Here is a 24,951-nt window from a genome sequence, read left to right as displayed (position 1 = left end):
GGGAGTGGAAGGCATTGCAGCAGGCGGTGGCAGGGAGCTGGTCACACTGCTACTTTAGTCAGGTAGTAGAGAATTCACATAGAATGTGTTCAGGCTGTGTACTAGCAAGGCGTACTGATGGGGACCTCATTCCCCAGGAGAGGTACAACTGCCTAACAATTCCACAGTCTTGTTTGGGAATCAGGACTTCAAACACAGGAGGTAATGGACAAATGTCTCTATCAAGCCATTGCAATAACTATGGCCATTGTCCACAGCCTTCCTTCCTTCCTCTCTCTCTCTTTCTTATTTGAGTTAAAATATCATGCAGAATAGCTTCTACTTTAAGCAATAAACAAGACATATGAATGTGAAAGAAGTTTTTCTCTAATACTTCATATTTCTTAATGGTAGAAAACTGTGACAGAGCCATAGGCTCCATAGATGGAAAATATTTAAGGCATAAAAAAATCTTCAGACGTATTTGTATGTAAATAGGAATGAAGGGAAAGGTTGAAGGTAACATCAGACAGAAATGATTCTTAGAAAAGTTGTTGGAAGGCATCTGAAGGTGTATACATGTTTAGAAATTGTTTTATGTTTTTATTAATTCATTTATATAGTGTATATACATGTATATGCATATATATCCAAAAAGTGTACTTAGATATACATTGGTAAATATGGAAAAAGCTTAATCCTGTATTCACTAATATAATACCACAACCAGATTTGTAAGATGATAATTAGAGTAAAAATAATGACTAACTACATAGCACTGTGAGTTGCAAGAGAGGTATTGGAAGGCAGAAGATACTCAGTGGAATGGAGGCAAAGTCTGTGTAAAGAGACTGCACCTGGACATCATGGCTGCTGCTAGACACTTAATGTGCAGGGTCCTCAGAGTTTGTTCTTTGTCTTCAGTTAGAGCGAGGAAGTTGAAGCCCTGGAAAGACACCTTGGAGACAGAGGTTGGTGTATTGTCACCTTAGGTGTGGAGTCTGGCACTTATCCACAAATATGCAAAGCTGTGCAGAAGGACCTGACTTCATCTGAGGTGAATGTGACAAACAGAAGCTGCTTACTTTACAGTGGGGAATTTTCGGTATATCTTTTGCTCTATGGATGAAGTTTCCAAGAATAAGAAATGTATTGAAATGTATAGCAGCAAGATAACCACAGCATGCCTACTTATGAAATAGCTAATTATAGATTATTCTTACCAGGTTTCAAATGGATTCTCTTTATACCTTAGTTGTCCTAGTGACTGATTTTAACTTCAATAATATTATTACAATCTTCAAATCCAAATAGAATTGAAATGATTACAGTTTCACATTAAAATTTAAGTGTACTAAGTGTATAATTGAATTTTGGAAGTTGAAGGGACTGGTTTCGAACTCACCGAGTAGACTGTATGATATGTACGCCTATACATGAGGAAGAAAAGTAATGCCTGAATATTTTTTTAAGTAAGTTCGTGTTGGCTCTGGATGGAACAAAGGCCTTCTGACTCCCAGGTAACATCTCCTTCCATTATATTACACTTGACGGTGATGATCTGTCAGAGAGATTCAGGCACAGGCTCATTGGCTGTCAGTCAACCCAAGCACAATCCACTAAATTATGCTAATTCCCATAAAGACTGAGATGACACACGGCTGAAGGAGTCCCCCGTAGGATTTCATTCACATAAATTTGCCCATTTATGGGAACTTTATCCTGCTCGGTGGAATCTTTTGTTCTCTTTATGCTATTTCTGTTGTCAGGAACCCAGGCCTTTCCAAGATTCAAGGAAGACCAAGTGAGGAAAAATGAGAAGAAAATGAAAGAGGTGCTCTCCTCTGCATGGAAGTAGGGCTTTCCAGGGATTACCTGGAGTAAATGCAATGGGGAAGACCTGAGGTGACTTTCCTGAGTGTCACAAAGTGGGGATGGATTCTGGTCTTAAGAAGGCGAGAGGCAAAGGAAGTTTGCGTGTGAAGAGCCACTAACCCAGTCATTTAGTAAATACAGGAATATCACGGCTCAATGGGGCCTTAAAATGTGATCAACATGCACAAAAATAAAATCTACAGCTGTATCTGTTCAATAGCTGTCATTACTAGCAGTTTTAGGTTCAATTTGTTAAAGATGCTTAATTTGCTCAGAAAAAGACAAAAAGTTCTTACTTCACTTAGGAAAAGCATAGATTAAAGAAGGCAACACCAGGAAGAGAATTTCTTGGTGATGAAGGGGCCATCAGGCACTGCCTGGAACACTTGAGTCAGGAGGAACTTTTGCTTAGTAATCAAAAGCCACATTTAGAAATGAAGGAAGCATAGTGGCTTAGGAAATCTCTAAATGAAGTACTTCAGGGATGCCTTCCTCTGCTGAAGAAGAATGAGATTTACGGGAGGATTTCCTTATAAGCAAGCTCTTATATTATACCAATGCTCTTTCAAAAATTATGTTTATTTGCTAAAGTGTGTGTGTGTATGTGTGTGTGTGTGTGCGTGAACATGCACACATCAGAGTTCACATGTGGAAATTAGTTCTCTTATTACAAGAGGTGGGCTTGCAGTCAGATCCTTTGACTTGGTGGCAAGCATCTTTACTCAAGGAATCATCTCACTAACTGTCACATTTCCTAATATATTGATCTCATTATCCATTGTCACAATTCCAAATTTTTCATGGGTTCTATTCAAAATGAAAGTGGAATTTAAATACAAGATGAATGAAACTTGGTAGCTGACAATATGCCATTCCAGGCCTTTCTTCTAATTTAAAGTATCTTTCAGAACTATATGACATGTGAATTTCATATATATTAGTTTCCTTACTGACCTATGCTCTAAGATACTTCCATGTTGCAGTGGCAACATGGGCATCCTCTCTTATTTATGTTATGCCTAGTGACACTTCCTAGAAATTCTTTATTCCATTGTTGTACAAACATCTCTCATTTAGAAGAGTCTTTTTTTTTTTATCAAAATGAAAGTTTTATTATCGTTAACTCACAAAAAACCAATATAGTTGGTTCAAGGAGGCCAACACTTACCCAATCCCCAACACTATGAGCCTCAGGGAATAATATCTATACAGTTAGAACTCCTAATGGAGCTGTTAGGAATAAGTTTGCTCAGGGTCCACAAATGCACTATTATGTAGGGCCCACTTCAATTTCTTCAGTTTAAACTTCTTGATTAAATTAATCCATTTGCAATTCTGCACTGCCGCAGCACTTCGTTGAAGCCCTCGCAGAGCTTGACGTCACTCTGGTTCTGGGCACACTCCAGGAACTGTGTGATCTCAAGAGAGCAAGGTCCAAAAGACTGCTGGTTCATCACCTGGGCTCCCTGAGGCTCCTGGTGAGTGATGTCAGGCCTCGCAGGCTCAGCACTGCCACCTCCACTGAAGGCCCCAGTGACGGCATGACCCAGGGTGCAGTGGTCGCCATCTGGGCCATCAGGCCTGGTTGCCGGGGTGCAGCAGCAGGTGAGCCAACTGCAGATGGTTCAGTCACTGTTGCTGGAAGATGAGCTGCAGGCGCTTGTCTAGGAGCAGGTCTCATCTGAGGGGCCCGGCTGGCCGGAGGGGCCACCCGGGAAGAGAGACTTTGGCTTCTACGCGGCATCCTAGGTCCTCACACACTAGGAGTCCAAAGACTACGAACTGCAAAACGCCGACGAGAGTCCAGCAACTTCTCTACCAAGGAGAGCGGAACTAGAAGAGTCTTTGTCCTGTGTGTTTGTACTTCTTCATGGGTAGACCTCCTGACAAGGATTCCAGCCACTGCTGTGAGAATAGAAGCCATGTTAGAGGTGGAATTCCAAGACATAGTAAATGAGTGATTTTAGAAGGAATGAAGGTGGCTGGGGAAGCAGCTCAGTTGTTAACAGGTTTTCTATGCAAGCACGAGGACTCTAATTATATCCCCCAAACTACCATAAAAATCCAGGCACAGTAGCATGGGCTCTATTCCCAGAGACAGGGAGATGGAAAGCGATGGATTGCTGGTTCTCTCGGGCCAGCCAGCCTAGCCTAATTGACAAGCTCTGGGTCAAAGAAGAGTCCCTGCTGTCACCAAGAAGAAGAGGATGACTCCAGAGCAATGGGATTCAAGATTGCACTTTGACCTTCACATGCACAAGCACACACACAGGCACACCTGTACAGGAACATACACACACACAAATACACACACATGACACACACACACACACTGCATGAAAGATTGAGTAAATTACTGAAGCCTCATTTCATCCACAGAGAAGTCTTTAGGAGCAAGAGGGCACTTATGCTTTCTGTGGGTGATTGCTGATCCATGCAGTTAAAACTCAGGAGAAATGGCAGTTATCAGGTAAAGGAGTCACAGCCAAAGAACATGAATAATATGGTAACGGCTTCTGCATATCTTTATCTCAAGCATGAACTTGATCATGGTTTTATCATGTGCCTTTGTACGTCAAGGCCTTTTTAAAATCAAGCAATTTTCAAAACAATTACACCCATCTTTTTTTGGCCATTCACTTTTTTTTTTTTTTGCTTCAATATATCTCGTACTCTCAATGTCTCTTCTCAGATTCACTGGCTCTAATTACTCTTTGACTATTGAAACCTGCAGAAAATGTAGTTTGTTGCAGAAGAATAATGCTTGGATAAGAGAAAATGTGATTAGACTCAGTATCCTATGCCTTCCATTAAAGACATGTGATAGAATGGCATGAGTTCTCAGAACACTAGAACAAAATGGTATCTTTTTGAAACCATTTGCTTCATACTACAGAATATGTACCCAAAGTCACTTCACAAACTAAGTATCCTTGTCTTATATAAAAGAATTTGAAAGATGAGTATTGTATCTATTAGTTGAAGAAGTAAAAGACCAAGCCTGGTCTCTGCTTGTCTTCTTTTGTCTTTTTTCTAACATAGTTTCTTCATTATAATGTGGACAATGAATTCCCGCAAGAAGTTTGCTAAATTATTATGACTATTGAGGATCAGAAAACTGAAACCATTGGTGTATCAATACTAGAAATAAAACCATTTGGACCAGGCAGTGGTGATAAATGCCTTTAATACCAATCCTCAGGATAAAGAGGCAGTTCAAGGCCTACAAAGTGAGTTCCAGGACAACCAAAGCTACATCAAAAAAACTGTCTCAAAGCAAAACAAAATAAAAACCGGACAAACAAAGGAACAAACAAAAACCCATTTGGTGTTCCTAGATACACTAAACTACAGTGTCATCATTTATGGGGAGTTTGTGGAAACACAGACATACAACTTGGCAGATAGATAAGTGGTATTTAGTAAGTGTAAGACATTTTTATTCTGTTTATTGAAGAAAAAGAAGACACAGGGTTTTGAGCTTTTATTTACGGCTAGTGTGTTACCTCAAAGGGGTGGGTATATGATAAAATTTTTTATATCACTTGCTTTGAAAACATAAAAATAATGTTGACCATAATTATAAGGATAAGCAGTAATTTAAATGATATTAAAAGTATCTAAAATTATCAGAGCATGTATTATTCATGAAGCAATGATCAGTTCTAAGTTGCTCTGTATTATTATAATTATTATTGTTATTATTTTTAGTGTGTGTGTGTGTGTGTGTGTGTGTGTATGAGAGAGAGAGAGAAAGAGAGGTGGGGAGGGCACATGTGCCATAATGGATTTCAAAGAATGACTTTGTGGAATTTATTTCTCCTTCGATTTTTATTTGAGTTTCAGGAATTGAAATTATTTATTTCTCAGCCTTTCCCAAGTGCTTGACTGATGAACCATCTCAAAACTCCTGCTTGTGCTTTTATGACAAAGTAATAGAAAATTTTCTACAAGAAAATTTCTAAAAATACCTTTCCTTTCCTTAAAATTCTAAAAATTAATTTCCAAGATGAAAGCTACCAATATCAATAATTTTAAATGAATCACTAAAAATGTTCAATCGATTCATTTTCAAACACTTACATTTTCTTCCCATGTATATCAAGAGGAGGATTCCAGGAAATCTAACTCAGACTGAAGATTTCTTTTAACCCTACCTGGTCCAAACATGAGACATCTCCCTGCTTCTACTCCTTAACTCCAGGAAGACAGGTTTGTTTTTTTCTTCCTGCAGAGACATGATTTAGAGCAATTACTGTGCACAGCTTGAAAGAACAAGACCTTTCTGCCCAAGAGGTAGCCTCTTGGCTTAATATCTTGGTTATTTAACATAATATTTTTAAAAATTTTGTTCAAAGGTGAAGAATAGAAAGGCAAAACCCAACAGGCTATATTATTTCTTTGTCCTAAGAAAATGATCATTATTATTATATATTATACTAACGAAGATTACCCTCATAAACAACATCATACAAAAAGGCAGCTAGCATCTTATCATATAAATTGATTGTAGAACTTCTAGATTTTTTTTGCTAATAAAGCAAAATTAAATTACTTTTATAATAAAAATGCTAGAGCATATTAACTTAAAAATTATAGACATGACCCTCTATTTAAGTCTATTCTAGTCCCCAGTGACTGCAAATCAAAGAATATTGCCAGCTCTTTCTTCCTAGCCCACCCAGCTTCCATCCAGAACCCTCTCCACTTTGGCCCCACCGCCCCCTTTCGGCACATAACATAACCCAGCCCAGCCTATCTGGGCACTGGGTCCGAATCCTCGGGGCACCCAAGTGGGTGGGACTTCCTTTGCTTCTATGGCCTGCCTGCACCAAGCAGGGTAGGCGCTTTGTTTGCGAGCTGCTCCATCAGCACAGAGGCCTGATCTCTCGGCGCCAGGAGAGACAGCTTTGGGGTGAGTTTCTGGCCCTCGCCCGGCGCCAGCCTGGGACAGAGAGCTCAGAGGTTCCTTGGCCCCCTATCCTTCTTGGGCTCTCTGCAGTGCCTCTATTCCCGGCATACCGCCTCTTTCTTCCTAGCCCACACAGCTTCCATCCAGAACCCTCCCCACTTCGGCCCCACTGCCCTCTTTCGGCACATAACAGCACCCAGACCAGCCTGTCTGGGCACTGGGTCCGAATCATTGGGGCACCCAAGCGGGTGGGACTTCCTTTGCTTCTATGGCCTGCCTGTACCAAGCAGGGTAGGTGCATTGTTTGTGAGCTGCCCCATCAGCACAGAGACCTGATCTCTCGGCGCCTGGAGAGACAGCATTGGGGCGCCAGGAGAGCCAGCTTTGGGGAGAGCCAACATTGGGGAGAGCCAGCGTTGGGTAGGCAAGGAGACCTGATCCAGTAAAAGAAGATCCATAAGGGAGCATTTGGAAGAAGAGATGGGCAGACGCCAAGGCAAGAATTCGCCCAACAAGCTGAAAAGCAACATGAAGCCACCAGAAACCAGCGACCTCACAACGGGAGGACATGAACAACTTAATCAAGAAGAAGTAGAAGAGATTGACTTCATGAAAGTGATTGACACCCTTAAACAGCATGTAAAAAACGCCCTTATAGAAATGGATGAGAAATATAACAGAAAGTTTGAAGAATTGAATAAATCAGTGAATGATACCCTAGAAAACCAAGGAAAAACAATCAAACAGATAATGGAAACAATTCAAGACTTGAAAACTGAAATGGAGGCAAAGAAGAAAACACAAACAGAGGGCCGGCTGGACATGGAAAATCTAGGTAAACGAATAGAGACTACAGAAACAAGCATAACCAGCAGAATACAAGAGGTAGAAGAAAGACTCTCAGATTCTGAAGATACCATAGAGAAAATAAACACTATGATCAAAGAAAACAGCAAGTCCAACAAACTTTCATCACAAAACATTCAGGAAATATAGGACACAATAAAAAGACCAAACCTAAGAATAATAGGAGTAGAAGAAGGAGAAGAAGTGCAGCTCAACGGTCCAGAAAATATATTTAATAAAATTATAGAAGAAAACTTTCTCAACCTAAAGAAAGATATACCTATGAAGATTCAAGAAGCATACAGAACACCGAATAGGCTGGATCAAAAAAAAAAAAACATCCCCTCGTCATATAATTATCAAAACACAGAGCATACAGAATAAGGAAAGAATATTAAGAGCTGCAAAGGAAAAAGGCCAAATTACTTATAAAGGTAAACCTATCAGACTTACACCTGACTTCTCCATGGAAACCATGAAAGCCAGAAGGTCCTGGATAGATGTACTGCACAAACTGAGAGACCATGGATGCAAGCCCACATTACTATACCCAGCCAAGCTTTCGTTCACTATAAATGGAGAAAATAAAATTTTCCAGGATAAAAACAAATTTAAACAATACACAGCCACAAATCCAGCTTTACAGAAAGTAATAGAAGGAAAATCACTAACCAAGGAGTCCAAAAATGACCACAATAACTCAGACATCTAGAGACCCTTCACCAACACAAATCAAAGAAGGGAAACACACAAACTCTACGACTAAAAAAGTGACCGGAGTTAACAACCACTGGTCAATAATATCACTTAATGTCAATGGACTCAACTCACCTATAAAAAGGCACAGGCTAAGAGACTGGATAAAAAAACAGGATCCAACATTCTGCTGTTTACAAGAAACACACCTCAACCACAAAGACAGGCACTTACTCAGAGTAGAGGGCTGGGAAAAGGCTTATCAAGCAAATGGACCTAAGAAACAAGCAGGTGTGGCCATACTAATCTCTAACAAAGTTGACTTCAAACTTAAATGAATCAGAAGAGATGGAGAGGGGCATTTTATACTCATAACAGGAACAGTTCATCAGGATGAAGTCTCAATCCTGAACATCTATGCCCCTAATATAAAGGCACCCACGTACATAAAAGAAACATTGCTAAAACTCAAGGCAGCCATCAAACCGCACACCCTAATAGTAGGAGACTTCAACACTCCTCTCTCACCAATGGACAGGTCAATCAGACAGAAACCTAACAGAGAAATAAGAGAATTAATGGAGGTAATGAATCAAATGGACTTAACAGACATCTATAGATTATTCCACCCGAACAGGAAAGAATATACCTTCTTCTCTGCAGTTCATGGAACTTTCTCAAAAATCGACCACATAGTCAGTAACAAAGCAAACATCCACAGTTACAAAAAATTTAGTAACCACCTGTGTCTTATCAGATCACCATGGATTAAAGTTAGAATTCAACAACAATGCTATCCCAAGAAAGCCTACAAATTCATGGAAACTGGACAGTCAACCTCTGAACCATAACTGGATTAAGGAAGAAATAAAGAAAGAAATTAAAGTCTTCCTGGAATTCAATGAAAATAAAGAAACAACATACTCAAACTCATGGGACACTATGAAATCAGTCCTAAGAGGAAAGTTCATAGCACTAAGTGCCCACTTAAAGAAAACAGAGAAAGCTCACATTGGAGACTTAACAGCCCACCTGAAAGCTAAAGAAAAAAAGAAGCAGACTCACCCAGGAGGAGAAGAAGACTGGAAATAATCAAACTGAGGGCTGATATCAACAAAATAGAAACACAGAAAACAATACAAAGTATCAACGAAACAAAAAGCTGGTTCCTGGAGAAAATCAACAAGATTGATAAACCCCTATCCAAACTAATCAAACGGCAGAGAGCGAATTTGCAAATTAATAAGATCAGAAATGAAAAGGGGGACATAACCACAGACACAGAGGAAATTCAGAGAATCATTAGATCTTACTACAAAAGCCTATATGCCACAAAACTGGAAAATGTAAAGGAAATGGACACTTTTTAAGATAAATACCATATACCAAAGTTAAACCAGGACCAGGTGAACAATCTAAATAGACCTGTTAGTTGCAAAGAATTAGAAGAGGTTATCAAAAACCTCCATACCAAAAAAAGCCCAGGACCAGATGGTTTCAATGCAGAATTCTACCAGAACTTCCAAGAAGAGCTTATACCTATACTCCTTAATGTATTTCACAATACAGAAACAGAAGAGGCATTGCCAAATTCCTTTTATGAAGCTACAGTTACTCTAATACCAAAACCGCACAAAGACTCAACCAAGAAAGAGAATTATAGACCAATCTCACTCATGAACATTGATGCAAAAATCCTCAACAAAATACTGGCAAACCGAATCCAAGAACACATCAGAAAAATTATCCATTATGATCAAGTAGGCTTCATCCCAGGGATGCAGGGCTGGTTCAACATACGAAAATCTATCAATGTAATCCATCATATAAATAAACTGAAAGAAAAAAACCATATGATCATTTCATTAGATACTAAAAAAGCATTTGACAAAATTCAACATCCCTTTATGATAAAAGTCTTGGAGAGATTAGGGATACAAGGGTCATACCTAAATATAATAAAAGCTATATACAGCAAGCCGACAGCTAACATAAAATTAAATGGAGAGAAACTCAAAGCCATCCCACTAAACTCAGGAACACGACAAGGATGTCCACTCTCGCCATACCTCTTCAATATAGTGCTTGAAGTTCTAGCAATAGCAATAAGACAACATAAGGGGATCAAGGGGATTCGAATTGGAAAGGATGAAGTGAAACTTTCGTTATTTGCAGATGATATGATAGTGTACATAAGCGACCCCCAAAACTCCACCAAAGAACTTTTACAGCTGATAAACACCTTTAGTAATGTGGCAGAATACAAGATCAACTCCAAAAAATCAGTCGCCCTCTTATACACAAAGGATATGGAAGCAGAGAGGGAAATCAGAAAAGCTTCACCTTTCACGATAGCCACAAACAGCATAAAATATCTTGGGGTAACTCTAACCAAGGAAGTAAAAGATCTATTTGACAAGAACTTTAAGGCATTGAAGAAAGAAATTGAGGAGTATACGAGAAAATGGAAGGACCTCCCTTTCTCTTGGATTGGGAGGATCAACATAGTAAAAATGGCAATTCTACCAAAGGCAATTTATAGATTCAATGCAATCCCCATCAAGGTCCCATCAAAATTCTTCACAGACCTTGAGAGGACAATAATCAACTTTATATGGAAAAACAAAAAACCCAGGATAGCCAAAACAATCCTATACAATAAAGGATTGTCTGGAGGCATTACCATCCCTGACTTCAAACTCTATTACAGAGCTACGGTGATGAAAACAGTGTGGTACTGGCATAAAAACAGAGAAGTCGACCAACGGAATCGTAATGAAGACCCGAATTTTAACCCACAAACCTATGAACACCTCATTTTTGATAAAGGAGCCAAAAGTATACAATGGAAGAAAGAAAGCATCTTCAACAAATGGTGCTGGCATAACTGGATGTCAACCTGTAGAAGAATGAAAATAGACCCATATCTATCACCATGCACAAAACTCAAGTCCAAATGGATTAAAGACCTCACTGTCAGTCAGAACACATTGAACCTGATAGAAGAGAAAGTGGGAAGTACCCTACAACAGATGGGCACAGGAGATTGCTTCCTATGTGTAACCCCAACAGCACAGACATTAAGGGCAACATTGAATAAATGGGACCTACTAAAACTGAGAAGATTCTGTAAAGCAAAGGACACTGTCACCAAGACAAAAAGGCAACCTACTGACTGGGAGAAGATCTTCACCAACCCCGCAACAGACAAAGGTCTGATCTCCAAAATATATAGAGAACTCAGGAAAATAGACTTTAAAATGCTAATCAACCCAATTAAAAAATGGGGCACTGAACTGAACAGAGAATTCTCAGTAGAGGAAGTTCAAATGGCCAAAAGACACTTAAGGTCATGCTCAACCTCCTTAGCGATCAGGGAAATGCAAATCAAAACAACTTTGAGATACCATCTTACACTTGTCCGAATGGCTAAAATCAAAAACACCAATAATAGCCTTTGCTGGAGAGGCTGTAGAGGAAGGGGTACCCTCATCCATTGCTGGTGGGAATGCAATCTTGTGCAACCACTTTGGAAATCAGTGTTTCGGTTTCTCAGGAAATTCGGGATCAACCTACCGCTGGACCCAGCAATACCACTCCTGGGAATATACCCAAGAGATGCCCTATCATTTGACAAGAGCATTTGTTCAACCATGTTCATAGCAGTATTATTTGTAATAGCCAGAACCTGGAAACAACCTAGATGCCCCTCAATGGAAGAATGGATGAAGAAAGTGTGGAATATCTACACATTAGAGTACTACGCTGCGGTAAAAAACAATGACTTCTCGAATTTTGCATGCAAATGGATGGAAATAGAAAACACTATTCTGAGTGAGGTAAGCCAGACCCAAACAGATGAATATGGGATGTACTCACTCATAATTGGTTTCTAGCCATAAATAAGGGGCACGGAGTCTACAATTGTTGATCCTATAGAAGCTAAGTAATAAGGTGAACCAAAGGAAAAACATATAGTTACCCTCTTGGCTATGGAAAGTAGACAAAATTGCCGGGGAGAAAATTGGGATCTTGCGGGTGGGGTGGGATGGGGGTAAGGGGAGATGGGGAGAGAAAAGGGAGAAGGGGAGGATGGGGGGAACTTGGGGAAAAAGGAGGATTGGGATAAAGGAAGGTTGGATAGGGGAGCACGAAAGCACAATTCTTAGTTAAGGGAGCCACCTTAGGGTTGGCAAGAGACTTGAACCTAGAGTGGCTCCTAGGAGCCCAAGCAGAGGTCCCCAGTTAGTTCCTTGGGCAGCTGAGGATAAGGAACCTGAAATGACCCTACCCTAGAGCAATACTGACGAATATCTTGCATACCATCATAGAACCTTCATCTGGTGATGGATGGAGATAGAGACAGAGACCCACACTGGAGCACTGGACTGAGCTCCCAAGGTCCCAACGAGGAGCAGAAGGAGGGAGAACATGAGCAAAGAAGTCGGGACCACGAGGGGTGCACCCACCCACTGAGACAGTGGAGCTGATCTACTGGGAGCTCACCAAGGCTAGCTGGACTGTGACTGAAAAAGCATGGGTTAAAACTGGACTCTCTGAACATGGCGAACAATGATGGCTGATGAGAAGCCAAGGACAATGGCACGGGGTTTTGATCCTATGCAATGTGCTGGCTTTGTGGGAGCCTAGCCAGTTTGGATGTTCACCTTCCTAGATATGGACAGAGGGGGGAGGACTTAGGACTTACCACTGGGCAGGGAACCCTGACTGCTCTTTGGACTGGAGAGGGAGGAGGAGAGGAGTGGGAGGAGGGGGAGAAGGGTGGGAGGAGGGGGAGAAGGGTGGGAGGAGAGGGAGGGAAATGGGAGGCTGGGAGGAGGTGGAAACTTGTTTTTTTTTCTTCCTTTTCTCAATAAAAAAAAGAAAAAAAAAACAAAGAATATTGCCAAAACAAAGTTGGTGACTTTCAAAATGAGATCATGAAAGGTTATGTCATATCTGTCTGATTTTCTTGGGACACACTGGCTATGGGGAGAGTCAGATGTCCTATAAGAAGTTCTCCTATGCAGTCCAGATTAGTTTGTTTTATGTTGAGGTCTTTGATCCATTTAAATTTGAGTTTTGTGCATGTCGACACATAGGGATCTATTTTCATTCTTCTACATGCTGACATCCAGTTATGCTAGCACCATTAGGTGAATATGCTTTCTTTTTTCCATTTTATATTTTTTGCTTCCTTTTCAAAGATCAGTTGTGTGTAGGTGTGTGGATTGATATTTGGGTCTTTGATTCAGTTCCATTGGTCCTTTTGTTTATTTTTATATCAATACTAGGCTGTTTTCAGCTCTGTAGCTCTGTAGTAGAATTTGAAGTGAGGGATTGTGATGCCTCCAGAAGTTCTTTTATTGTACAGGATTGTTTTGGCTATCCTGGGTTTTTTGCTTCTTTATATGAAGTCAAGTATTGTTCTTTCAAAGTCTGTGAAGAATTTTACTGGGATTTGGATGGGCATTGCTTTGAATTTGTAAAAAGTGGGAAGTACACTTGAACACATAGGCACAGGAGACCTCTTTCTAAATATAATCACAGTAGCACAGACACTGAGCGAAATAATAAATGAAACCTCCTGAATCTGATCTTTACCAATCCCACATCTGACAGAGGGCTGATCTCCAAAATATTAAGAACTCAAGAAATTGATCATCAAAAGAATAAATAATCCAACAAAAATGGGGTAGGACATAAAGAGACTGTAAATAGAATACTTTAAAATGGCTGAAAGACATTTAAGGAAATGTCATTAGCCACCAGAGAAATGCAAATCAAAACAACTCTGAGATTCCATCTTATATCTGTAAGAATTGCCAAGACCAAAAACACCAATGGCAACTTATGCTAGAGAGGATGTGGGATAAAGAGAACACTTCTGCATTTCTGGTGGGAGTGCAAACTGATACAGCCACTTCAAATATCAATATGCCAATATTTTAGAAAAAAAATCAAGAAACAACCTGCCTCAAGGTCCAGCAATGGATAAAGAAAGTGTGGTACATTTATACAATGGAGCACTACACAACAATGAAAAAAATGACATCTTGAAATTTGTCTGCACGTGGATGGATCTAGAAAACATCATATTGAGTGAGGTAACCCAGACCCGGAAAGCCAAATATCATATGTACACACTCCTAAGTGGCTTTTAGACATAAAGCAAAGAAAAACCAGCCTACAGTTCACAATCCCAGAGAATTTAGACTACAAAGAGGACCCTAAGAGATATACATGGATCTAATCTACATGGGAAGGATAAAAGACAAGATCTCCTGAGTAAATTGGGAGCATGGGGACCACAGAGAGGGTAGAAGGGGAGGGAAGAGGAAGGGAGAAGAGAGGACAAAAATATATAGCCCAATAAAAACAATAAAATAATTAAAAATAATAAGTTACCCTATCTCGAGGCTGCCATGATAAAGGGTAACATGCGGCACTCTGGCCACCTTAAGAACTAGTCACACAGGGAGACTTTGGGATATCTGACCAAGAGCTGATGGCCTCTATAACCAGCCTAGGGAGTTCGGGTGAGAAGTTCCAGCCTAGTATTTCCTGACTGAGATAGAATGGGTCAAGTATCACCATATACTCTCATTGAAGAGACTTTTCTATTATCTTATAGTAAAGGCATATATCTTGTTTGAAACTTTCTGATAGTTTGTCTAATTTCAGAAACTGTTGAGAACAAGACAAAGTTGAGCACAAATATTAAGAAATAGGTGGAGGCTGGTGGGATATCTTTATTTCAGAAATGAAAGCTTTGGCAAGGTCTGGGAATAGAGCAGAATAACAGTATAATTCTGTGAACTATCAGAAAATGTAGTTAAAGAGAGAATAATGTTTAAAACGAAGTAAATGAAAATGTAGCCTGCTGTGCACAAACATATTTGAGGGCATTCAGTAATCAGAGGTGTAAGTTCTTATCTATCAAAACAGACTTGGAAAGAAAGGGGTGCTTAGAAAGTAGGCTCCTTCTGTGCCTTATGACATCACCCTTGCCTACCCTGTATCTCATTGTATCTCCTTGCTTCTCTTGCTGATCCCTTTTTGTTCTTCCTGTCTCCTCCTCCTCCTTAGCCCCATCCTTTCTATAAGATCTTGCTTAGACAATTGCTATCTTGATGCCAAAGCCTCTATATAGTTTTGTTTCTTGTATTATTTCCTCAATCCTAAGCCCTTACAACAGAAGATTTTATTCTCAACAGGTTGGAGCCAAAGCTTGCTGCTTTTCACCTGCAAGCTGTTCTGCTGACTAATCATCTAGCAAAATGAAGCCCTCTGTTTTTCTGTGTCTCCCTTTAATTGTCAGCAACAGGAATATAACCAGATGTGAAAATAAATTTCAGTGACATGTTAGAAAGAAAAGTTTGGTTTTATTTCTTTATTTCTCACATAACAAAAAGCACAGAGGTTATTACACAAAGAAGAAGAGCCTGTGCAATGTTACCAGAAAGGACTCAGTGCCCTTCCATCTTCCTGCTGTACTGTAAGACCCTTTGTCCAATCCTTAGCGTTTGGCTCTGAGCCTCCTTGATCACAGGATGGCTTCATTTAGTGGCTTGATCGCAATATTGTTCCTGCCAGGAAGAAGGTGGAAGGTGAACGTGAAAGGCAAACGTACATAGAGAGCATGCCTGTTAAGGGGGAATGTCTCAAAAAGTATCCGCAAGTCCCAAGCAGCAGATTCTTGTTTACAGCATTTGAGAACCATGATATCCCCAGCCATGAGAGTCATCAGAAGTAGTCATCGCATTTGGATACAAAATTATCTGTTCCAAATTGCAGTTCCAGGGAAAACCAAAGAAAGATGCAGAGGCACAAAGCAGCAGTTTCCTTCACGTTTCTAACTGTACAAGTGGAGAGAGTTGCTCTCTGGTTTTCTATTTCCTTTAAATCGCTGGGACTGCTTCTCTGTACCTTAACCCGGCAACATGTTTTATCAATTCCCATCAAATTTGCCATTCTCTGCTTCTCTTTCCATTGCATTGCTGCAGCATGTTGACCTCTCGTCCTCCTAAAAGCCAAGTCTACATTTTTATTCCCAGGATCTGGGCATGCTACCTTATTTAGAAAGGATTTTTGCTGATGTAATTAAGTTAAGGACGTTGAGAAGCAAAGATTATCCTGGATTATCCTGTTGGTCCCTAAATCCAATGATCCAGCTATTCTTATGAGGGTCTCATGGGGGAAATACAACTCAAAATCAGACTGGAGATGGATAAAGGCAGAAATCAGAAAGGTGTGCCTACAGCTATGTAGACTCAGGAGCCACTATAGAATAGGGTGGTGAGAACTTTTCCCCAGAGACTCTGTTCACCCTGATAATATCTTGAATTCAGACATGGAGTTTCCAAAACCAAGAGAAAAAAAATTGATAGCTTTGTGTGATTAATGGTGTGGTGATTTATTATAGCCACCACAGGATATTAATATAATCACTTGGCATTTGTTTGTTTTCTTTTGTGGGGGGAAGGCAAACTAGCATTACAGCAAAAGTGCTACCCGGTCTCTTTCCTTCCATTCCTCTCTAATCCCATCTGTGCAATCTCCAGGTTAGTCTTTCTGCAACAAAAATCTCATTGCTTGTTTTATTTCCAACACCTTGTTCATTGCTTGTAGCCTGAAGTGTGATTTCCTCATCAATCGTATTGATGCCTTTATCTTCAAGTACCTGCCTGAACAGATACCTGTGTTCTGGATTTGTAGCAACACTGTGATTTTCCTACTCCTTTATGCCCTTTCTCTTCTGCCTCTTGTCTTCTTTTCTAGAATCACCATCTTTCTTTTCCTTATGTACAGATAAATGCTACCTTGTGCTCCATAATCTAAGGCCACAGTTGAACCCAATAGCCACCCATTCTTCATGTGAAGTGTGCCTAGAGGTCTTCATGATTTCCAAGTCTATGGAATGACATGTGTATAATAAGAGCTGCAATGAAAAAAAAATTATAAAAGAACATACATTATCATCATTGGAGTTGGTTGCTATAGAAAACGCCAGTCTTTTGACAGCCAGAGGTAGGAGAAATGACTCATTTGATTACAGTGTCTTAGGAACCCTCCAGGGATGATCTGCACGATGGCATCCAGGGGTGCTGTTACAATTTCAGTAGCCTCAGAACCAAAGAAGACAGTCACAGAGCTTTCAGTTCTGGAAAGCAGTCCAAAGAAGAAAGCTCTAGGTCCTGAATCCAAAGACAATGGAATTATGAAGTCCCATAGCAGAAGTAAGTGTCCTTCCTAGGCTAAGCAATTAATTCACCTTCCTCCTGCATTTGTCTTAAGAACCTCCCCACAGCTGAGTGGTCCCCACACCCAGTAAGTGCAGCTATTCCCCATGCAGACATCTGAGTTCCAGGAGTATCCTTCTAGGAATAGCCAGCTTTGCTTGCTCTTTATGTCTTTCTGAATTCTGTCAACTTACTACCTGATTTTAGCTATTGTGGTGAGTGACTCCATCTTGACAAAACGATGCTTACTGTTGGAACTTTGCATCTTGAACAAATTAGTGGCCAAAATGACATGTGTTTGTTCTCATGGGAATCTTTGATGAGAAGACTGAGTGTTTCCTGTCATGTAATCCATCAGAGTTTATCTCACTCCCACCCATTTTTCACAACTGGCTTTGTCTTTCCACTGATTCTCGGAACTACCTCTTTTTCTAACAAGTTTTCTTACTTACACAAGTCATGGTCAGTTTCTGTAGCTGAGAACCAAGCAGTGCTAACCTCCCAAATGGATATGCCTGTTTATTTGAAATTATAATTGATAGTAATGCATTACAAATAAGATCAAGGCAGGAAAAAGAGACAGTGGTTGGGTAGAAAGTAAATCTAATCTGTGTACTGTGACTACCAATTGTCTCCCATTGCTCAATGCCCTGTATTAACCAAGGGGAAAATACATTGTATGATATTGGGAGAAATTGAAAGTAAGAGTACATTAAAATATAATTTCTGAAGTCTTTGCGAAATGTTAAATGTCAAAGATTCAAGATTATTTAAATTTACACAGAGCTGCTTAGAGGAGATCAACTAGGTAAAAACTGTGATGTTTGTCATGTCTAATTCCCGTAATTAAGAGCTGCTCTTTCGACTGAAAAGGCCTCTGTGGGATTATATTAATGGCATAATGGAGAGTCAAAGAAAAAAAATCAAAACTATTATGAAAAAGAAGGATGTTGAAAAATGCATGAGCTGGAACCTTCAGGAAAGTAGAGTGTCTGCTGTGTAGAATGATCAGGGTTCCGGGAATGGCCTGTGGTCTTTTACCCAGGACAGGGCAACTTCTCCATTCCTAAAATCTATACAGGCATTAGAAAAGGTCTCGACACAAAAATGTCAGTCAGTATCATAAACTCACCATCTAATTGTTTCCTCTAAGGAAAGAAAAATGTTTATTACTTCTTCAAGAAATGACTGTTGGTTGTTTATTTGAAACAAGGGTTTAGACAGCTGAGGATGGACTCAAACTCTCTGTGTTGTCAAGGATGCTCTTTAACTTCTGATCCTCTGCCTCCACCTTCCAGTGCTGGAATTTTTCTGAGGAAAGCAGTAAAGCTCAAGGGGAAACATTAAGAAGGACAAGATTCTATCTAATGCAATTTATTTCATTAAATCAACAGTTAATGCTGTCTATTAACTGAGTAGGAGTATATACCATGAAAATCTAAACATACACATTTGTTAAAGATCAAACAAACTGAGTAAAAATTACAGCTAAAATGTATTAAAGTTAGGTATGGTTAGAAAGCCTACCATTAGGGAAAGTGAGGCAGAGTAACTGTCCAGGAGTTTGAGGCCAGTCTGGTTACCTAATGCCTTCTTGGCCAGGCTACATAGAGGGAGAACCTGTTTGAAAAAATTCATTAGCAAAATTCTACAAAAACAAAAAGATGCAGGGCATAGCAGAGCATACCTGTGCCACAAATCCTTAGAAGTGGAAGAAAGATGATGAGGAGTTTAAGGTCATCAATTCCAATCAGTTACCTAGTAAGTTTGAAAACAGCTTATGGTACAAGGCTACAAGAGATTTTTGTCCCAAAAATACTAAAGCCAATCAAGTGTGCACACGTGTGTGTGCTGCATGTGTGTGCACATAGGGATCTGATCTATCTTTGAATACATAAAATAATTTGAGTATGTATTCAGAGTTAGTGTATTATTTTTATAACTTTAAAAGTTATTTTGAGGTGAAATGGCTTGGTGGTTATACGCATTTGTCTTCATGCTTGGCAGAAAACTGACATCCACTTCTGGAATCCACGTGGTAGAAGAAAACATTAGACGGCTAAAAGCTGTCTCCTGACCCCTAAATCTGCCTTTCAGTGTGTGTGCACTCACACACATGCACACACACATATATATATACACATAAGTAAATAAACGAATATAAAAGATATTATGTGTACCTATTCTTTAAGGTTTTCAAAAACTTATCTGTCTTGCCCACTCTGAATAATTATTTTTAAAGTAAAGAAACTAGAAATATTAATAACTGCACATAATAATATTCATAAATATATACAAATATTTCAAACTTTTGTGTGAGCATTCCTGTGTTTGTGACTTCTTTTAGCACTGGATTTCTCTCCTTGCAAATGCTGATTATTTTTCATTCACTCACTGTACAGTTGAAAGTGAAAGTCTGCAGTCATTCTCCCCTCTATGGGTCATGTTTGTTCTTCCTCCTCAGTCCTTCTGTATGTGGATACTTATCCAGACGGATGTGTATTTTAACTATCTTCCTGTGGTAAGGCATGTTGATTAACACAGAATACTTACAAAATTGTCTATCTTTTTAATAATTATATTTTAATTGAGCCACATATAGCACACATGATAACCACTCAAGTACTGTCTATTTGAACAATAATTCAAGGTACATCTTTTAATTTTATTGGTTTTATTGATACTGCCACAGTTTGTGATTTTTTCCCACAGCTGTTTTTGTTCCTTGAAAATCATCCCTCCCATGAGCCTGACTGTAGCTCTAAGCATTTTATAGTAAATGGTTATGATCATTAAACACATGTAGTTAAAGACTTCTTCTCATTCATTTCCTTGTTCCTAATTTTAATTTTTCATTATCTTTATTAATTTTATATATCAAATATAATTTTAAGCTCTCAAGTTAACAAGCTACATATGTTCTGCCTGTCTTTGCACAGACTTGCCTCACACAGGATGTATCTCTTCACCATACAGCCTTCCAGTCTGCACTTTGGCTCTCATCCTGCCTGTGTGGCTGATGGCCTCCCAAGCAGTGCTCCAGCTATGTCTCCAAGTCAGCCCCTAAGCAGCTCTGCACACCATGCTTCCCGCTGTCTTCTACCGAATGTCCGTGATTGTCACAGATGTCCTCTTTCGCATCAGCACAGATTGTTTTGCATTCCTTCATTATTCACGCAGCCATAGGCACCTCTTAAAGGCTTACTCGTTGTCACAGAGAGGTGGGGACAATGCATAGTGGCAAAACTCCTTTCAGGAACCTAGGGTTCGCCTTCTAGATGGGAGACATTGGAATCCTAGAGCTCTTAATCATCATTTTCATTTAACAAAATTTCAAACCACAAGCAAATTTTGCTTTATACTACAGTATAAAATCCACCTTCCTTTCTTGAACTGCATGAAGAAAGGACAGAAAGATTGCCATAGTGTGAGATAGAATCTCACGAATTATCAGATCAGGGCTATTGGCAATTCTGTTACCATCTGTGAGGGAAACCTGGTGATTACTTTTGTGTTGAACATGATCAGTTTTTCACAAATAATGAAAACAATGATCAAATCCATGTAGTCAATAAAACATCACGGTTTAAATTAGGTTTGTGAAATAATTTAAAAGCTTAGTTCTCAGCTTTACCTGAAGCTTAACTGAAAGCAGTATTGCACTGACAGTTTTTCTAGAAGTTTGCACAATTTCTTACACTGGGTGTCCCACAGGATAGCATTTCCGAGGCAATTACTGAAGAGTCTGGATCTTAGGAATTATAAAGTTGCATAGGTGAAGCCATAAATATACAAATATAAAACTTAAACTGAACAACCCCACAAGCAATACCAGCCAATCTGCTTATGAGTTCTATAAAAGGAAGTGCTCCTTTCTTCTGAATCATTCTACCTATGTAGAAATAAAATTCTATTTCACAGATTGCAGTTCATACACAGTGACCCTAGAATTCCTACAAGTAACACATACAGAGATGATAGTTGGCGGAATAATGTCACTCAATGTTTGAGATTACTGCTTGCAATGTTTCTTTGAATAGTCCAAATAGAAAGATGTTCAAATTAAATATATATACTTTCTTTTATTGAAAATAGATTATTTTCTCATACAATATATCCTGATTATAGGCTTCATATCCTGAGTTCCTAGGAGTGCTCATTAGCATCATCTTAGATCAACAAAGATTTCAGGAAGTTTTCACTGCACTAGGGTTCCATATCAGTCCTCCCCCCTACCCCAAATGTCTTCCAATTCCAGTTCTCTCTCCTTACACTCACCTGCTCACTCCCATTCTTGTTCCCACTCACACCCAGTCTACCTATAAAATCTGTTCTATTTCCCCCTCTCAGGGAGATCCATGGTCTCTACTAGACCCCATCCTCTTTACCTACCCTCTTTTGATTTACTGACTGTAGCTTAGTTACCATTTACTTAATGGTTAATATTTACTTACAGGTGAATACATACCATATTTGTCTTTTCGAGTCCGGGTTATCTCACTCAGGATCATTTTTTTCCTAGTTCTGTCCATTTGCCTGTAAATTTCATGTAGTTTTTTCTTTTATGTTTTTAAAAGAAAACAATATTTCTTTCATTTTACATATGAATCCAAGTTTCCACTCACTCCTCTCCTCCCATTCCCTCCACTTTTCCCCCACCCCACCCCTATTCTCTCCTCAGAGAGGGTAAGGCACATTGCTTTGGAGAAGGCCTTCCCTTCTACATCTAGGCTGTGCAAGGTATCCATTCAAAGAGAATAGGTTTCCAAACAGTCAGTACAAACAGTAGGGATAAATCCTGGTGCTACTGTCTTACAGAATCTTTTCAGTTTCTCAAGGTACAATTTATTAATTGTTGATGTTAATTCCTGAACTATTGTTATTTTGTTCAGAAAGTGATTTTCTGTGCCAATGCTTTCAAGGAAGGTTATCCCCATCTTTCTCTTCTAACATGTTCACTGTATCTGGTTTTATGTTGAGGTATTTGATCCACTTGTACTTCAGTTTTGTGTATGGTGATGAATATGGATTATTTGTGTTCTTGTACATGGAAATATCCAGTTTGACCATCATTGTTGTTGAAGAGGCTATCCTTTTTCCAGTGTGCATTTCCAGTTTCTTTATCAAAAATAAGGTGTCCATAGGTGTGTGGACAGATATCTGGGTCTTAGATTCAATTCCATTTATCAATGTGTGTGTTGCTATGACAACATCATGTTGTTTTTATTACTATAGTTTTGTAGTACAACTTGAAGTTAGGAATGGTAATAGTTCCAGAAGTTCTTTTATTGTTCAGGGTTGTTTTTAACTATCCTAGGTTTTGTACTCTTTTGTTTTTCCATGTGAAATTGAGAATTGTTCTTTCAAGATCTGTAAAGATTGGGTTGGAATTTTCATAGGGACTGTTTAGGATCTGTAGATTGCACTTGGTAGGATGCCATTTTTACTTGGTTAATCCTACCCATCCATGCTTATGATATTAAAGATGAAATCCTACCCTTGTTGGTGTAGATCTGTAATTGCCTTGGAGGAGCTTCTTCAGACTAGAAAGTTCCAATTAAGTTAAGGAGAATCCAAATTATAAGGATCTAGCAAAAGAAGCCACCCTGATTGTCTACATAATCTTACTAAGGGGTGGAAAATTTCAATTCAAACAGTTATAAATACACAGTGACAAGGACAGAGAGACTGTAGGTCCAGTGAACTGAGCTGTGTAGTTTTGAGTTTTAACTGACATAGCTAGGATAGATTCTGAGCAAATATTATGTAGTAAAGGCTAGATAGGCAGGATGGCAAATATTTTGAAAAAAAATACATATCTTTGAAAGGAACAATGCATTGGTCTTTTAGAAAACACTCTAAGAGGCTTTCAAGAGCTGTCTTAAAATATTTGGAGGACTGTAATCTTTAAGTTTAAAGACATATTTTTCCAAACTAAAAAGAAAAAAAAAGAAATCAGTTGGAGTTTTTGTTTTTTAGGTTTTTGTTTTGTTTTGTTTTCCCTAGGGGGACTTTAGTTTACTATTAAGAGGATCAACTGTTCTCTAATGATCAAGAGAGTCTCTGGAAAGCAGATCATTTTACCAGTCTCCCCAGACTTGTGGGGGCATTGCCAAGTTGGGACTGAGTCTCAAAGACAGAGGCAAACATTGACATATGAGTCTGTATTAAGGGATTATTATCTGTCCAGCTAAAACAGATAAAGCCAAAGAATTTGGGCCAGTTGGTAATTAATTGCTAAAAGTTGTAACAGAGACAGATTATTAATAGTTTTTTACTTGGACATTCTTTCTTGTTCCTTTTTTATTTTGAAAAAATGTGTACATTGGTAGTTTTATATTCTGGGAACCCATATTACAGAGAATAATGTTAATTTTGTCCTCAGAATGCTTTGTCTTTAGGTATATCCTGAAACTATTCATTATTTAAACAGCAATAGAGTGGTCAGTTAAATATTGAAAAAAATTTTCTCCATAATAAAAACCTTTCCTTAAGAAACTGATAATAGGACCCTTAAGTCCTACATTCATAAAAGAATTAAATGTTATTGTAGGATAGACAGTACAGTGGCCTATGGATGCTTTTGTTTATTTTAAGAATCTTGTGTAACATTTGTTACATGTTGGATTTTCTAGAAGCAGATGCTGGCCTTTGAGAGGAAATGTGTCCTTGAACTTCTTTATTGGGAATCAGCAACTCCCATGAAGTACAGAGATGGACAAAACTTGACAACGAAGTAGCTCAGTTGTAGGTAGGCAAGACAAATCATCATGTCTTCTTCCTGGAATCTGTGGGACTCAGTATTCACAACTGTCAGCAATACTTGAGATGTTTGGCTCTTTGTGCCTCTAAATCGTCATAGCATTGAATCCTGTGAATGCGAAGAGTGCTTGTGGTTTGGGCAAGTTTTATCAGGTTCTTGGAGTTTTCTTAAGAATTAAGTAAAACACAGATAGATGGAAAAATAGCAAGGTAATTTTATTCAAAGCAAAGTAACCATCATATATAAATTCAGATTTTTCTTTGAAGCACCAGCTCACAATGATATAGAGTCTTATTATTGATTATGGTCTCTGATGAAGTTGAAGATGAGATAGTTACTGTTATAGTTTAAAAAGAAACTCACAAAAGAGGTATCAAATGTATAAGGTTGAGAGACATAAAGTTTAAATTGTTTATCAAGAAAATTTTTTGAGGTCTAAAAAGATAATTTTAATATGATAATACACATTATGATAATAATGGATTAGGTATAAAACTTTAATCAAGGTAAGTAGATAATAGAGTATTTTCTCTGAATATACGAAATACAAATGTACTGGACACTGTGAGTGTAATTCTTACCTGATAATTGCTCTTATTGTTTATAGTTTTATTATGTTGGAGTTAAAACACTTCCTT

At 38.9% G+C, this 24,951-nt stretch overlaps 1 pseudogene; it reads right to left on the bottom strand.

The window, feature by feature from the left end:
* Positions 1-2,938: 2,938 nt before the first annotated feature.
* LOC142853800 (coiled-coil-helix-coiled-coil-helix domain-containing protein 2 pseudogene) lies at positions 2,939-3,677 on the bottom strand (annotated as a pseudogene).
* Positions 3,678-24,951: the final 21,274 nt, after the last annotated feature.

This window comes from Microtus pennsylvanicus, chromosome 7, assembly GCF_037038515.1.
Source record: "Microtus pennsylvanicus isolate mMicPen1 chromosome 7, mMicPen1.hap1, whole genome shotgun sequence".
Lineage (NCBI taxonomy): Eukaryota > Metazoa > Chordata > Mammalia > Rodentia > Cricetidae > Microtus > Microtus pennsylvanicus.
Note: the sequence above shows the minus strand (reverse complement) of the source record. Positions and strands in the feature narration are given on the sequence as shown.